The sequence below is a fragment of the Echinops telfairi genome, unplaced genomic scaffold, assembly GCF_000313985.2.
Source record: "Echinops telfairi isolate 266 unplaced genomic scaffold, ASM31398v2 ScPeMD7_7467;HRSCAF=8505_0, whole genome shotgun sequence".
Classification (NCBI taxonomy): domain Eukaryota; kingdom Metazoa; phylum Chordata; class Mammalia; order Afrosoricida; family Tenrecidae; genus Echinops; species Echinops telfairi.
In genome coordinates, this window is record NW_022111367.1 from 10,670,245 (window position 1) to 10,686,712 (window position 16,468).

A 16,468-nucleotide genomic window follows, 5' to 3' on the forward strand; every position below is an offset into this window, starting at 1 on the left:
GATTCCTACATTTTCTGGTATGATAGTGAGACGCAAACTTTGGAAAACACTGACAAAAGATTTGAAATGAAAGAATAAAGAACTGCTATTCCAGGGCAAGACTTCCCAGGAAACCACAGTGAACAAGACAAAAAGACAAAGAGAGAAGGCAAGAGGCAAACACAGCTTAGGATAAAGTGACCAGATGTTAACATTGGTAAAGCGGGACACCATTGATAAAACTCATATCCTGGTGAAATAGCCACATGGCAGCCGAAAACCGTATACCCTAGCTTGTCGTGCATTCTTTCCAAAAATCGGGACTTTTTAAAAACGTTGTGGGACACAGGAAAAATTGTTAAAAAGCGGGACGTCTGGTCACCTTAGCTTAGGATAAACTTCTGGAAAGTATGTCCTCGAGCTGCCCCTGGCTGGGATGAAAAGGTGAACGATTCTGCACTAGCAGAGAGTGACCACAAAGCAGTGGGCCTGCACCCTGTCAAAGGTGGGGAGCTTGCAAGACCCAGAAAGTCCAGCTGGGTTTGGGCAATCCCAGATTCTACTGTAACTGTTCAAGAATCTGTCTCCAGGATCTATAGAGGACTCTGACAAGCCAGTCAGAAGAAAACAATCCAATTTTAAAATGGACACAGAATTGAAAATAAGACTTTGCCACAGAAGATAGTTATATCTGAATCGCCAATAAACAGGCGAAAAGACGCTCAACCTCATTAGGTATTCAGCACTCTTACTGCCAGCGAGATGATGCCGACCCACAGCGAGCCCGGAGATGGGGCAGAACTGCCCCTGTGAGTTTCCGAGATTGCAACTGTTCATGGGCGTAGAAAGCCCCGTCTTTCTCCCTCGGAGGGGCAAGTGGTTTCCAACCGCTGGCCTTGCCCATCGCAGCCCGACTTGTAACTGCTACCACACCAGGACTTCCCATTAGTCACTAGGGGAATGTAAGAGACATACACACTTACCCTGGCTAAGACTGGGAAGACGACTAATAGTCTGACAAGGATGAAGGATGACGGAAACCCTCCTACGTCACTCCCGGGAAAGCCACATGGTAGAGCAACTTTGGAAAACACTGGCACAAGTATTTTTTTTAAAAAAGCATTTACCATACAAGCCAGCAAGCTAACTAAATTCAAATAGCTACTCACAGACCTATACACGAATGCTTTTAGCTGTCTATCCAAAATAGTTCCAACAACCAACACACTAAATGTTGATCAACTCAAGAATGCCGAAGCCAACTAAGGGACACAGATATAAATAACAGAGAGAAATCACAATTGAATTGTGCTAGGTGAAGGAAGCCAGACACAAACTACTGTATCCTGCATGGTTCAATTCCCAAGACATTCTGGGAGAGGCAGGACACAGGGACAACGGAGCCGTCTCAGGGGGGTGAGGGAGGAGACGGGGGCAAAGGGACCTGAGGGGCCTTTGGGGGATGATGATGTCCTCCTGTCTCTTGATTGCATGAGCATATACTCAGGTCCAAATTCACTGCATTTCACGTAAATAGTAAATGAATGAATTTTATTGGCTGTGAACCAGTGAAGCTATTTATATTTAAAGCCAACCACACATCAGCCCTTGAATAAAAGGCTTTCATCTACCGCGGTTCTGTTGGCTTTTTTCTGTAGTGTGTCCGGACGCCGATGATATTGGGACCATCTTTCTTCCCAACGTGGCTGCTCCATTCCTCTCCCCTGGAATACGATGGGAGTCGGCCAGGATGCCCCCCCTTTTAAAAATCATTTTATTGGGGGCTCATACAACTCTCAGCACAATCCATATATACATCCACTGTGTCAGGCACATTTGTGCACTTGTTGCCATCATCATTCTCAAAACATTTGCTTTCTACTTGAGTCCTTGGTATCAGCTCCTCATTATTTCCCCTCCCTCCCTGCTCCCCCCTCCCTCATGAACCCCTGATAATTTATAAATTATTATTATTTTGTCATATCTTACACTGCCCGATGTCTCTCTTCACCCACTTTTCTGTTGTCCGTTCCCTAGGGAGGAGGTTATATGTAGATCCTTGTAATCAGTTTCCCCTTTCCACCCCACCTTCCAATGTTCTCTGTTCTTAGCTTCTACCCAAGGGAGCTTTACCCTACTGCCTTTCCAGAGGCAGCCTGGAATCCACAGGCCTGGCTGGGTTCAAATCCCAGTCCTTCCATTTACTAGCTGTGCAGTTTCGCTTTCCCTCCTTGATCTGAGACTCCATTTCTGAGTGAAAAATCTCTTCCCCAGCCAGGCCCCTGTGAGGCTTTCACGAGGACATCAAACACTTGGTTTCAGGCACAGAATTGCCTATGAGACAAATATTTGTTTCTATTGTTTTAACCTGACATAGATCCAGGACTCTTACATCTCTGCCATCACGTGAGTCCGCCAGGCCCCTGAAACTTGCCTCAGGTTTTCCCGAGAGACGCTTCTCCTCGAGTTTCCTCACATAATCTCTCTTTGTTTTCCTAGACGTGGGGCCAAGATTTTGGTGAGTCTATGTGTGTTCCTGGAACATCATGTCCTAAAGTACAATGGATGTATTTTCTAAAGAGCCAGGCCCTGTGATCTAATAAGAATGATGTATGTGTGGGGAAAAAGAGGTCAAACTCTTCTGAAATCCAGTGTTTCCGGTAGCCCAGGCTGTGGCCCCTCTGGTCGCCCAGGGCTCAGATGGAGGGGTTCCACTTCCTCACCAGCACAGGACCCCCAGGCTGCCCTGAGAGACACAGGCCTCATCTTAAACAGCCCCAAGACACACTCGCCTCTTTTGTCCCCCTGACTTTTCACTCCGTCCTCGTGGGTGATTTCTTAGCTACACGCGCCTGTCTCATCAAAGGTTAACATATTCCTGGAACATTTCAGCTTCACTCTCAGGATGTCGAGGGATACTTCTTATGTTAGTTACTACAAACTTTCCTTGACCTTTGTTCTCTATTTCCTCCAAAGCCTCTCTTTCTGATATAAGAACAATGTCTCTATTAGTGATAAAAATGAACACAGCAAACCGATTGTCATGGAGTCATTCTGACTCATAGTGAGCAGAGGAGACAGGTTCCGGAGGTTTCCAAGACTGTGCGCGGAGCAGCTCAGTGGGTTTGTTTTACACAAGAGGAAGCCGGGACTCGGATAGCTTAGGGGAACTTGCCCCAAGTCAAACAGCTAGTCAGTAGCAGAGTTGAACCTGCATCTGGGTAATTCGGTTGTAGAGTTTGAAAGTGGCCCCCTCCCTTCCCCACCGCAAACATGAAAAAATAAAGCAGAGCCCAAGTTATTCACCTTGGATTGCAAGCAGAGTTTGTATCGTCTTACTGACCTAAGACCAGGGGCGATGAGGGGATACTTTGCCCATTCTGTTAGCTAACCTTTCTTGGGAATGAGTCTCGGATGAAGGACAGCCAGGATGCTCCTTCAAGGCAAAGGGGGGGGGGGCATCTTCTCATGTACTTTGGCCAGGTTGTCAGGGGAGACCAGTCCTTGGAGAAGGGCATCATGCTTGGTAAAGTGGAGGGGCGGCGATAAAGAGGAAGGCCTTCCAGGAGACGATTGTCACAGAGTCTGGCACATAACCAACCGGGGTGAGGCTGGCACAGGCCCGAGAGTGTCTGGTGCGATTGTAGAATGGTTGCGGAGTCTGAACCTGACAACACCAGGAGCTGGAACCGACTGGAGGGCAGTGAGATCCTAGGCGGATAAAACCCGCGTGCACACTAGGAATTACAGGCCTGACAATTCACCAGCCCAAGGTTCCCATCTCTTGCACCTCAGGGTCCCCTTCAGTCACCCAGCGCCCTTCACGGGGTTCTACTCAACTCCCTTCCATCAGGTCTTGTCCCTGCGTCCTGTCATGGTGGGGGGTGGGGCACCGTAGCCCAGCTGAAAACCTCAGGATCACCTTCCACTGCCCTGGCCCTGAGGGGTCGCCCCTCCCGACCCAGCCCACACCTATTACAACTCAATCCCGTGGTTGTAAGCACCCTTCCCCAGGGCCTGGCCCGCTCCGCCCCCACAGGCCATCAGGTTTCAACCTGGGTGAGTTTCCCAGGTAGCTGCCCACGCTCCTTTCTAGACCCAGGGCGGCACACTTCAGAGCAATCCTGTTCCTCCCAATGAGTCGTGAGCCGTGAGTCTATTTTCACACACAAAATCACCATTATCCGAATACGGTACAGCCCCATGTCTGTGCAGAAAGAGCCGCATATGGCGTGCAGGCTGCCAAACTCGTGGCTTCTGTTCTCCAGCATCCACATGGAAATCTGTTCCGGGTCAAGGCCACGGGCAGCTCCCAGCGCAGACAGGCAGGCGCTGCGCGGAGGCCACTGGTGGGAGTCAGACCAGAGTGGACCCACCAGTGTCCTCTCTAAGTTGTAGCCTAAGCGCCACCAAACTGGCCACCTGATGCTCGCTGGCCTAGCCCATGCCCCTCCCCTCTGTTTAGTCCCTGGAAAACTGGATAGACTCCTTCCTGCCCAAAGGCAAGCATCCCTCTCATCCGAGGTCACCCTCCGCCATCCCTGCCGTTTTGCTAGCTTAGTGCCCCAATGACACCTTACTTCCTCTCCTCCTCACCCTAAGTCAGGAGCCCTGGTGAGGTAGTGGCTAAGTGTTGTGCTGTTAGCAAGAAGGTTAGCAGTTCAAATCCACCAGCCGCTCCAGAGGAGAAAGCAGGGCTTTTAGGTTTGGAGAGGTGCAGGCTGGGAACTCCCAGGGGCAGTTCTACCCTGCCCCACAGGGTCACCATGAGACGGCATTGACTCCAAGGCAGGGGTTCCCCACCCCAGGCCCCGAATTCTTTCACCCATCCTTAGAATTCTCAAATTGGCCATTTTCTTTTTTCTCCACTCTGACCACCAAGAAATAAATGCCACCTACCAACTTCCGAGCAGACATCTAGTTTCCAAAAACGAAAAGATGTTCAGTGTTAAATATGAGCTGTCAGTGTCGTTACCTCATTATTGCTGGACAACCGATCGGGAGCCCTGGGTGAGTCAGAAACAAGCTCGGCCTTCCTGGTCAAAGTCCAGCAGGACAGCCAGGCCATGTGCATGAAGAACGCTGTAGTGGAGAATAGTGTGTGCAGAATTGTAAAAAAAGAAAAAAGATGGTCATATCTGATGTGGACCATCAAAATACAATGTTGAATGAAAAATACCTCCTGCCATCAAGTTGATTCCAACTCATAGGGATCTCCTAGAGCAGTGGTTCTCAACCTTTCCTACAGTCCCTCATGTTGTGGTGACCCCAACCATAACATTATTTTCATTGCTTCATCATAACTGTTATTTTGCTATTGTTATGAATCAGGTGATCCCTGTGAAAGGGTCGTTCGACCACCAAAGGGGTCACAAGCGGTCATATAGCTCAGAAGCAACAAAGCCCACATGGAAGAAGCACACCAGCCTATGTGATCACGAGGTGTCGAAGGGATCAGGTATCAGGCATCATCACAACAAAAAATCATCATTGTGAATGAGGGGGAGTGGGGAGAGGAGACCCAAAGCCCATCTGTAGGCAATTGGACATCCCTTTACAGAAGGGCCTCGGGGAGGAGACGAGCCAGTCAGGGTGCAGTGTAGCAACGATAAAACATACAACTTTCCTCTAGTTCCTAAATGCTTCTTCCCCCCCAAATATCATGATCTCAATTCTACCTTACAAATCTGGCTAGACCAGAGGATGTACACTGGTACAGATAGGAACTGGAGACACAGGGAATCCAGGACGGGTGATCCCTTCAGGACCAGTGGTGAGAGTGGCGAGACCGGGAAGGTGGAGGGAGGGTGGGGTAGAAAGGGGGAACTGATTACAAGGATCTACATATAACCTCCTCCCTGGGGGTCGGACAACAGAGAAGTGGGTAAAGGGAGACGTCGGACAAAACAATAATTTATAAATTATAAATTATCAAGGGTTCATGAGGGAGGGGGGAGGGAGGGGGAAAATGAGGAGCTGATGCCAGGGGCTTAAGTGGAGAGGAAATGTTTGAGAATGATGAGGGCAATGAATGTACAAATGTGCTTTACACAATTGATGTATGTATGGATTGTGGTAAGAGTTGTATGAGGCCCCAATGAAATGATAAAAAAAAGGGAAGTGAAGGTCTCTGATGGCACAGTGGTTAAGGCGCTGGGCTGCTGATGGAAAGACCCCCGATGGGGAAAGATGTGGCAGTCTGCTCCCCTACAGTGTCAGCCTTGCCGACCCACAGGGGCAGTTGTCCTCGGTCCTATAGAGTTGGCATCGACAGAAATGTCATGGGTTTGTGTGGTTTGCTTGATTTGGGCTCCCCAATAGTGGGTTTCCTTTCGGGATGCTAAAGCGGCTCTGGAACTGGATGGTGGTGACGACTGCACCGCGTGGTGAGTGTGCTTTAAAGGGTTGCTTTAATGTTAGGTGCCTGCCACTTCAATAAGAGTATCCACACTAATGCGTCCGTCCAAAAAATGAAGATACAGATCATACAGGTAAAATATGCTCAGCGACGTCATCTGTACAAAGTGACCGGAGGAGGGTCAGAAAAGTGGGTGAAAGGCAACAGAGGATGATGTAAGATATGAAAATAATAATCTATAACTTATCAAGGGTTCATGAGGGAGGGGAGGGGAGAGTGGGAGGGGGGAAATGAGGAGCTGATATAAAGGGCTTAAGTAAAAAGAAAATGCTTTGAAAATGACGATGGCAGCATATGTACAAATGTGCTTGACACAATGGATGATTGTATGGATTGTGATAAGAGATGTAGGAGGCCCCAATAAAAGTATGTAATTAATAAAAAATAAAACCAAATAAAGTGACTGGAGGAACGGAAAAGAACTAGATGCATTCGCAAGTGGGGCCCCTGGTTGCACCATGATGTGTGTTCGAGTCTGGGGAAGGGAGAAGAGTGGGAGATGGGGAGTTGGGGAGGGAGCCCAGGGCTCCCAGTCATGCGATTTCTCTGTCCCCTTATCTTCTCACCATTGCTTTAGAGCGGTGGTTCTCAACCGTGAGTCTCGACCCTTTCGAGGGTCGAATGACCCATTCACAGGGGTTGCCCGATTCATAACAGTAGCAAATTACAGTTATGAAATAGCAACTAAAATACTGTTACGGTTGGGGGGTCACCACAACACGAGGAACTGTATGAAAGGGTCGCGGCATTAGGAAGGTGGAGAACCACTGGATTAGAGCAACTGTTGCACCTGAGTTTTTTCAAAGATACAAAGTATTCACTGGCAACATTCTTGATGGCATGTGCCACCTTTAGCTACCAGGTGACCTCCCCCGTTAGTTTCAGTTCAAGGTTTACAGAGGCGCTCAGGGAGCTATTCTGGGGAAGGCCTCTATCTCAAGCAGTCTGGATTTTTAAAAAGAATTTGAGCTCTGGAACATACGGTTTAAAAACTAGACTTCCTTTTTTGAAGTGTTGAAAAGCAAGGATGTTACTTTGAGGACTAAGGTGGGTCCGACCCAAGTCATATTATTTTCAATCACCTCACATGCATATGAAAGTTGGACATTGAATAAGGAGGATCAAAGACGAATTGATGCGCTTGACTTATGGTGCTGGTAACGATTATTGAAAATGCCATGGACTGCCAGGAGAACAAACACATCTGTCTTGGAAGAAGTACAGCCATAGAGGTCCTTTAAGGTGAGGAGGTGAGACTTTGTGTCACGTACTTTGGGCTTGTTGTCAGGAGAGACCAGTCCCTGGAGAAGAACATCATGCATGGTGAAGGAGACGGGCAGCGAGGAAGGGCAGGCCCTCTGCGAGCTGGATTGATACCGTGGCTGTAACAATGGGCTGCAACTACACACACACACACACACACACACACACACACACATCTTCCTCTGTAGGTGATGGTCAGACGTCCTCTATGTGATAATCACATAATCAACTACAGATCTCTTCTCATAGTGCCTGCCATACAGCTGGTGTTTAGTAAACATCAGTTTCTTTTTAACTTCTGTATCCATACAGCCATATTCTAGTTATCTGACATGGCTGATGGGTGTCCTTTACAATGAAGTTTACCCCTTTATGCACCAGGAAAAAAAGGCATATCCCCTCTTCTGCATTATTAAGCTCTGTATATGAAAAATGATGTAAGTTTTCAGCTTTCATAATAATGACGGCTCATCATAATGACTAACTATTGATGATGCTACAGATAAATGGCTGGTGCCCAGGACTGACTCTTTAGCAAGATTCAAGGTAGAAGCTAGAGCCTCTTTCCTTGAACAATCTCTGGGGGTTATGAAAACACAGCTGCTCAAGGAGGAAACATGGAACATAATATTTTTACTCTGTAGTAATTGCTAAACTATCAGGGGAGACCAGTCCCTGGAAAAGGACCCCATACTTGGTAGAGCAGAGGGGCAGTGAGAAAGAGGAAGACCCTCCATCAGACAGACTGACGCCATGGCTAGAAGAATGGACTCAAACACCAGGACAACTGGCAGGATGGCACAGGGCCAGGTGGTGTTTTGTTTCGTTGGACACAGGGTCAATATGAGCCAGAACCGACTCAATGGCACTTAACAACAATTGCTAAAAGGATCCCGGGATGCCAAAACCGGAGGAGACTTTGGAAGTTCCATTTTAAAAGTTGTAGAAAGTCAAATTTAGACTTTACTCCAACTAAGTGCTTGCCTGAGATCATCCAGGCAGTAATCAAGAGAAGAACGGAAAAGAGAAACCCAATCTTCGAGCTCCCTCTCAAACCTCTTGATATGGCAGCACAATGGCCCTAGCTATCCAGAAGTCCTCACTCTGAAATGCAGTTTAAAACATAGCCACCAGGGGGCAGCAGGCGTATTAGTCAGGTATTCTAAAACCTGGGAGTTAAAGCCCCAATATGCTTCCATTATCCATGTTCACACACGCACGTGTGCATATCGTTAAAACAATATCAACAAGCATGAAGTTTAAAGTACTTCCATAAGTAAGCTTTTAAACCACAACAAAAAAACTAACACATGGGTCCAATGGTTGACATCTTTATAACCCTTAACTATTTCTCATTTATATCTATCATAATTAACCTCAGGGTCAATTTGTATACTAGGTTTAACCTTAAAAAATGGTGTCACAACAGTAATTCATGCCATTTCTTTAACAGTTTCAACCGAATCTACCTCCTTCTCTCCGAGGCTTCAGATCATAACCATAACCATAATCAAAAGGTCATCTAGCACTCTGTCCCGTCTTTGCTTCCACGGTTCTAATCAAGTCTCTGGTGCGGGGTGTTGAGTTTCTTTGTCAGACTGAGTTTTTCTCTCTCGCATCCCTTCCTATGGTACAAAAGATAGATCTATCACTCCAGCAAATTTTTAGGAGCAAAAGGCAGAATGAGCTTCTAGTTTCAAAGTAAATTCTATCCAATTAGATGATGGTAATTTCCACTCCTTGCTTTACAAATAATATTTTATTATGTTTTTGGTGAACATTTATATAACAAATGATTGTTCTCATCGAACAATTTCTAGACAGATTGTTCAGTGATGTAGAAGACTACATTGCTTCCCAACATATCAACATTCTCATGATTTTTCTCTGGTTGTTCCCTTTCCATTAAGCTAGCTGTCAGTCCCCTTTATGCTTGCATCTTTGCTATAGGGTGGGCAGTTTGGTTTCATATAGAGGAGTTTTTAAAGGAGACTGATACTCATGGGTGAGATTTTACAAGCCAATGTGTTATTTAGCTGAGGATGACATCCCTCCCCCCACGAAATGATTTCAGTAAAAGTTCAAAGGTTATCTCAAAGTAATATTCTTAGGGGTTCCTATAGTCTCTATCAGTCCTATAAATCTAGTCTTTTTTTTTTTTTTTTTTTAAGAATTTGAGTTTTGTTTTACATTGTTCTTCCACTCTTACCTGGGACCGTGTGTTGTGTTCCACCAGTGGTGGTGGCTGGGCACCATCTAGTTCTTCTGGTCTCAGGGTAGACGAAGCCGTGGATTATACAAACACATGTCCTAGATGCCAGTTTCTTCTTTGAGTCTTCAGTGTCTTTTGTTCCCCTTTGTTCTGGACAAGTATGACCCAAACTTGCAACTTTCTTGTTTTTAAAAGGAAAGCTCTAACTATTGCAACTAATGGATGTAACTTGAATGTAAACACGGGGCCTCTCTCATCAATAACTTCTTGTTTCCTGAGACTTTTATACCTTTACTTATGAGAAGGCATAAGGACAACAATGCCGACAGGGCATCTTGGTAATTAATCCAAGAGTCCACTAGTCCACTCCAGACTTTCAAGCTAGTAGCCAGTAACAATCGTTCCTAAATCACCTGAAGGGTTTTTTTCTCACAAGCAAAACTTTCAAATGTTTCTTTCTTGAGCTCAACATGCTCTAATGAGGAAAAATATTTTTAAATGCAAGCATTTACTGCTGCCTCAGACACACTGAAGCAGTTAGTTTTCAAACTGTCAATCCAACATATAACAGTGTTCATGAGAGCTTAAAAAGGCTCACCAGGGCAGGGAGGGAGGATTAAAAAAAGAGAGAAGCTGATACCAAAGGCTCAAGTCGAAAGAAAATATTTTAAAAGGATGATGGCAACATATGTACAAATGTGCTTGATTCAATGGATGTATGGATTGTTATAAAAGCTGAAAGAGTCCCTACAAAATGATTTATTTAAACAAAAACAAAGAAATTGCTCTTATGTAATAACCATTCATCAATCCATCTAATCTAGCACACAACAAATAAGAAAAGCAATCATGGCACTGCTGGCTACTAATAGAAAAATAGGAACTGGACATGCACAAGATACATATGATCAAGGATCACAGCAAAATACATCATGTATTCAGATACTATTTTGTAGTATGATTTGTGAATTGGTGAGATTTATATAAGACTCCTACTGCCTATGTAATATTCAGGGTTTAATTATTTTTAACATGTTGATTATACTTAAATGAAGTAAAGCATAAGAAAAATCATATACCTTTACTTTTATAACAGATATACAATCTATAGTCAACACAGTAATTTATTTTAAAATAATTATATAATTTTAATTATACTCAATTGGAGTTAATTAAAAATAAGAGTAATACACTAATAAGGTTGACTAATTCTTTTACAAACTGACCATATCAAGTGCTGATGAAGATGGAGGCGCAACTGCAACTCTCATGACTTTCTAGTGTATTGGAATTTAAATTCTACGCACTTGACTTGTGCAAGCCTACATTTTACAATGGGAACTCCAACATCATTTTCAATCTTAACACAGATTCTTCCTAATAATCAATCAGCAATGTAAAACACTTTGCCCTCAAGCCGACTGAGTTTGATGTAGATTAAGACTCCTCTAGCCAGCCTGATACAGAGTTATGTCTCTGAGACCTACAAGGGCAATTCCACTCTGTTCTATAGAGTTGGTATGAGTTTAAATCTACTTCATGCCAGTTAAAGCCAGCCCAGGGAGGGACAGTGTAGTTCTCAGAGACTTGCCTGACATCCTCTTAACAGAAATTAAATCACCAGAGTCGCAGGTTTAGAGTCCTGTCCTGACCAAGGTGATGCAAGTGCCCCAGAACCAATGCACCAGTCCTATAACCTTTTCAAATCTGCAGTGGTGTACAGATCCCAGTCCTGCCCCACAATGCTGCCCGTACCAGTGTAACTTGACCTGTCACCAGTCATGGCTTTGGGACAATTTTGCTTTCCGTGTTCGGTACAAACAAGCAGCAGGGCATCCTTTGCATACCTTTTTGGCCTCGTGCTGATAGCCTCCCTCATCAAGGCTACTTGCTTTGTCTTTGGAGAGTCTGACCTAAGGCGTAAGAAAGGGATCTCGATAAAATATTTTTGAATTGAGATTTCAGGGAAGATGGCAACTGAGTGACACATACCAGAGGGAGTCCGCAGAAATCAGCCTAGAAGAGTTGCTTAGAGGAAAATTCAACACTGCTGGATAGCAGGAGGAGCATCATAAAGATAAGTAGGCACTGACCCACAAGGTTTTGAGGGGCTGGGGTCTTTTGGCTTACCACAGTGGAGGCTGGCTAGGGCTTGATCTTAGCCCCGCCACTGTCTGGGCCAGAGCTGGGACCATTTGGAGCCTGCACGGGGGCTTAATCTCAACACAGCCACAGCTTGCTGCTGCCTCGGGGCAGGGATTAAACCCTTGCAGCCCCACTGGGTGGGATCCGGGCTCAGCTACATTGTTACTTTTGTTTTCCTCTCTTCTCTATATCCCCCCACAGTTTTGGGGGGCTGCGCAGGGGCTTTTTCTCAACACAGCCACACTTTGCTGCCGCCTCGGGGCAGGGATTAAACACTTGCAGCTCCACAGGCAGGTATCGGGGCTCAATTACATGGTTACTTTTGTTTCCCTCTTTTCTCTCTATCCCCACACAGTCTCAGCAGGCTTACTTTTTACATTTTTTTCCTCCTCTGTGTCTCTTGCCTATTCTCTCACACTCCACTGCTAATCTCCAGACCACTCCCCTTAGCCTAGGGCATTTACGCCTGCACCACACCCAGCTAGGTCAGCCCCACCCTGTGCAGCTAGCCTTAGGCTGGGGAAAGGCCTGCTGACCTCTACCAGAGGATACTCTGCCCAACTTCTTACACGGTAATTCCTGCCTGTGTGCCTGGGGGAGCTCTTATTTTTCCTCAATTGTCCCACGTGGCTGAGGGAACATCCTCCCCCTACATTATTGCCTCACAAGGCCTACAGCAGCTTGGCCAATACTCGTAAACATTCCAAACTGCTGCAGGAACCCCTGCCCAACCTCCAAAACACCAAAGCAGGCAACCCACCAGACTTCTGGGGCGCTCCCCTGAGCGGGAAGCCACAGGAGGATAAAGTGGTAGGTTAATTCCATAGTGAAATTAGCTGTAGGCTGTTAGAAGAAGCATTCCTACAAGTCTCTCAGAGAGAGCCATGCCACCTGGCTCCTCTGAAACAACACAACACAAACAGCAATCAGCCCCAACAACCTCAATGAAAAAACAGGAGAAACAAAAAGCAATGGCAGATGTCCCAAACATAACCACATGCATAGAAGAAGCAGACATTGAGCTGTCACAGAAATAAATTTTCAGAATGCTGCTTGGAGTCATACAGGGTATGAAGGAAACAATACAGAAAAAGGATGAAGTGATAGAGGAGATAAAGTCCATACATCAAAGGGAAATACAAGAACGTAGGGAAGAGATAACAAAAATCAGTAGCAGATACACGAACCTTGAGAATCGAATGGAGGAAGCAGAGAACTGCACCAGTGACTTTGAGGACAGCCAAGCAGACTTTAACAAACGCGAACAAAAATCTAATAAGATCATCAGAGAAGCTGAAGAAAACCTAAGAGCTATGCCTGATGCTATGAAGAGGAACAACATTAGAATTACTGGTTTACTGGAGGAAAACACAACAAAGAAGTCATCTGCAACAATAGGGAGAGAATTCTTGGAAGAAAACTTCCCCAGCTTAACGAATGAAAACCAGGCAACCATTCAGGAGGATGAAAGAAGACCAGCTAGACTGAATCCCAAGAAGAAGTCACCAAGGCACATAATAGTTAAACTGTCCAACTTTGAGGAAAAGGAGAAAATCATGAGAGCAGCTAGGGAAAACAAACAATCACATACATATAAAGGTTCCCAAATAAAAATATACTCTGACCTACCAGCAGAAACTATGAATAAGAGGAGAGAGTGGAGTAAAATATTCCAAAAATTGAAGGAAAACAACACAAACCCAAGAATACTCTACCCAGCCAAATTATCACTCAAGATAGATGGAGAAGTAAGAGCCTTCACAGACAAGGAAAAACTCAAAGAGTACGTTAGAAGAAACCCAGCCCTACAAAAGATCCTTGCCAACCCAGAATGGGCAGAAGAACAACACTCACCAAGCATAAATAAGAGACCACCACATAGAACAACCACACTCAGAGGGAAACAGAGAAAACAGAGTCCAATATAGCATTGGCTTAAGGATGGAAAGAAGTCAAGAACAATACACACACACACACACACACACACACACACACTCACATGCACAACACATTAATGAGAAAGGAAGGTAGGAAAACAACCAACACAAAAGGTATAAGATGACATCACAGAGTCCGCAGATGGAGATGATAACCCTGAATATCAATGGCCTGAACTCAGGCATTATAAGACTGAGGCTAGCAGACTGGCTTCGAAAACACAACCCATCAATCTGCTGCCTACAGGAGACACATCTCAAGGCACACAGACAAAAATAGGCTGAGAATCAAAGGCTGGAGAAAGGCATACGAAGCAACCAGCAATTTAAAAAAAACAGGGGTTGCAATCCTAATCTCAGATAAAATTGACCTCAAAGTGCAAACCATAAAAAGAGATAAGGAGGGACACTATATAGTGCTTAAAGGAATGGTAGACAAAGAACCACTAAGCATTGAAAACATATATTCCCCGAATGAGAGATCTGCTGAGTACGTAAAAAAATGAAACAAACAAACACTCCAAAAAATGAAAAAAAGAAATCACAGCCTCAACAATTATAATGGGTGACTTCAACACATCACTCTCTGAGAAAGACAGATCACAGGGAAAGAAACTCAACAAAGTGGCTAGAGATCTAAACACTACAATTAGACAATTTGACCTGATAGATATTTACAGAGCTTTTCATCCAAATACGAAAAAAATTCATATTATTTTCAAGTCCGCACAGCACATATTCGAAGATAAACCACATGCTGGAGCATAAGGCGAATCTACATAAATTTAAGCACATTGATATCATACAGACCTCTCTCTCTGACCACTGTGCCATAAGGCTGGAAGTCAACAAAAGGAAGACAAAGAAAACAAGAGCAAACAATTGGAGGATGAATAACTCTCTACTCCAAAAGGAGTGCATACTGGCACAGATCAGAGATGAAATTAGTAAATTTCTAGAAACCCAATGAGAATGAGAACATGACGTACCAAAACTTATGGGACAAAGCAAAGGCAGTCATCAGAGGAAGCTTCATAGCAATACTTGCACACCTGAGAAAGGAAGAGATACTCATGACTGATATGCTGGCACAAAATTTACAACAATTAGAGCAGAGTCAGCAGGACAATCCTACTAATAACAAAAGAAAAGAAATAATAGATATCAGGGCTGAGATTCAGGAGAGGGAAAATAAAACTATGGGGAAAATTAATGCTGCTAAAAGTTGGTTCTTTGTAAGGATAAAAAGAATTGACAGACTGCTGGCAAACCTAACCAAAGAAAGGAGGGAACAAATTTCAATAGCAAGAATAAGGGATGAAAGAGGGAACATTACAATAGACCCTAATGAAATCAAAAGGATAATTACACAATACTACGAAAGATTATACTCCAATGAATTCGACAAGTTGGAAGACATGGACAAATTCTTGGAAAAACAATTCCTCCCTAGACTGTCACCAAAGGATGTCAAGAATATCAACAGACCCATAGCAATAGAAGAAACAGAAATGGTTATCAAGGGATTAACAACAACAAAATCCCCTGGACCGGATGGCTTCACTGGAGAATTCTACCAAGCATTTAGGGAAGAACTAACACCAATCCTACACAAACTCTTGCAGAACACAGAAAAAGACGGCAAACTCCTGAACTCCTTCTATGAAGCTAGTATAACTCTGATACCAAAACTGGGCAAGGATCCCACAAGAATCAAGAACTACAGACCAATATCCTTAATGAACATCGGTGCAAAACTCCTTAACAAAATATTGGCCAATAGAATACAAAAGTATATACAGTAAAACAAATAATTCACCATGACCAAGAGGGATTCATACCAGGGATGCGGGGATGGTTCAGCAAATGAAATACCATTAATATCATTTGCCACATTGACATGAAAAACTATAAGAACCACATGATAATATCGACAGATGCAGAAAAAGCATTCGACAAGATCCACCACCAATTCCTGTTTAAGACATTTGAGAAGATAGGAATGGATGGAAAATTCCTCAAGACAATACAAGCTATATATTAAAAACCAACAGCCAACGTGGTAGTCAGTGGAGCAAAGACTAACACAAGCCCACTGAAAAAGGGGACCAGACAAGGATGCCCCTTGTCTTATTTAATATCATGCTGGAGGTTTTAGCTAATAGAATAGGGCAAAGAAAAGACATCAAAGGTATTCATCTGGGGAAGGAAGAGTTGAAACTATTGTTATTTGTAGATGATATAATTTTATACATGGAAAATCCCAAAAGCGCCACAAGGGGAGTACTAGAAGCAATAGAGGAGTTTGGTAGAGTGGCAAGACACAATATCAACAAACAGAAGCCCATTGGACTGCTATACACATCAGATAAGACCACAGAAGAGGAGATCAAAAAGGTGGTACCCTTCACAATAGCCAAACACAAATTGAAATACCTAGGGATATACCTGACTAAAAGAACAAAAGATCTATATGGGTAAAACTACAGAACACTATTACAAGAAACCAAGAGC

General features: G+C 44.3%; 1 protein-coding gene across 6 annotated transcripts in view; it reads right to left on the bottom strand.

The window, feature by feature from the left end:
• GGACT (gamma-glutamylamine cyclotransferase) overlaps nt 1–16,468 on the bottom strand; it is a 55,661-nt gene that overhangs the window by 20,490 nt on the left and 18,703 nt on the right. For 2 of the 6 annotated variants that reach the window (XM_045283778.1, XM_045283779.1), the window contains one exon: nt 11,720–11,785. The exons of the other annotated variants lie outside the window; for them this stretch is intronic. The gene's annotated coding sequence lies outside the window, so the exon portion shown is untranslated. The remainder of the gene's footprint in view (nt 1–11,719; nt 11,786–16,468) is intronic. 6 annotated transcript variants of the gene reach the window in all.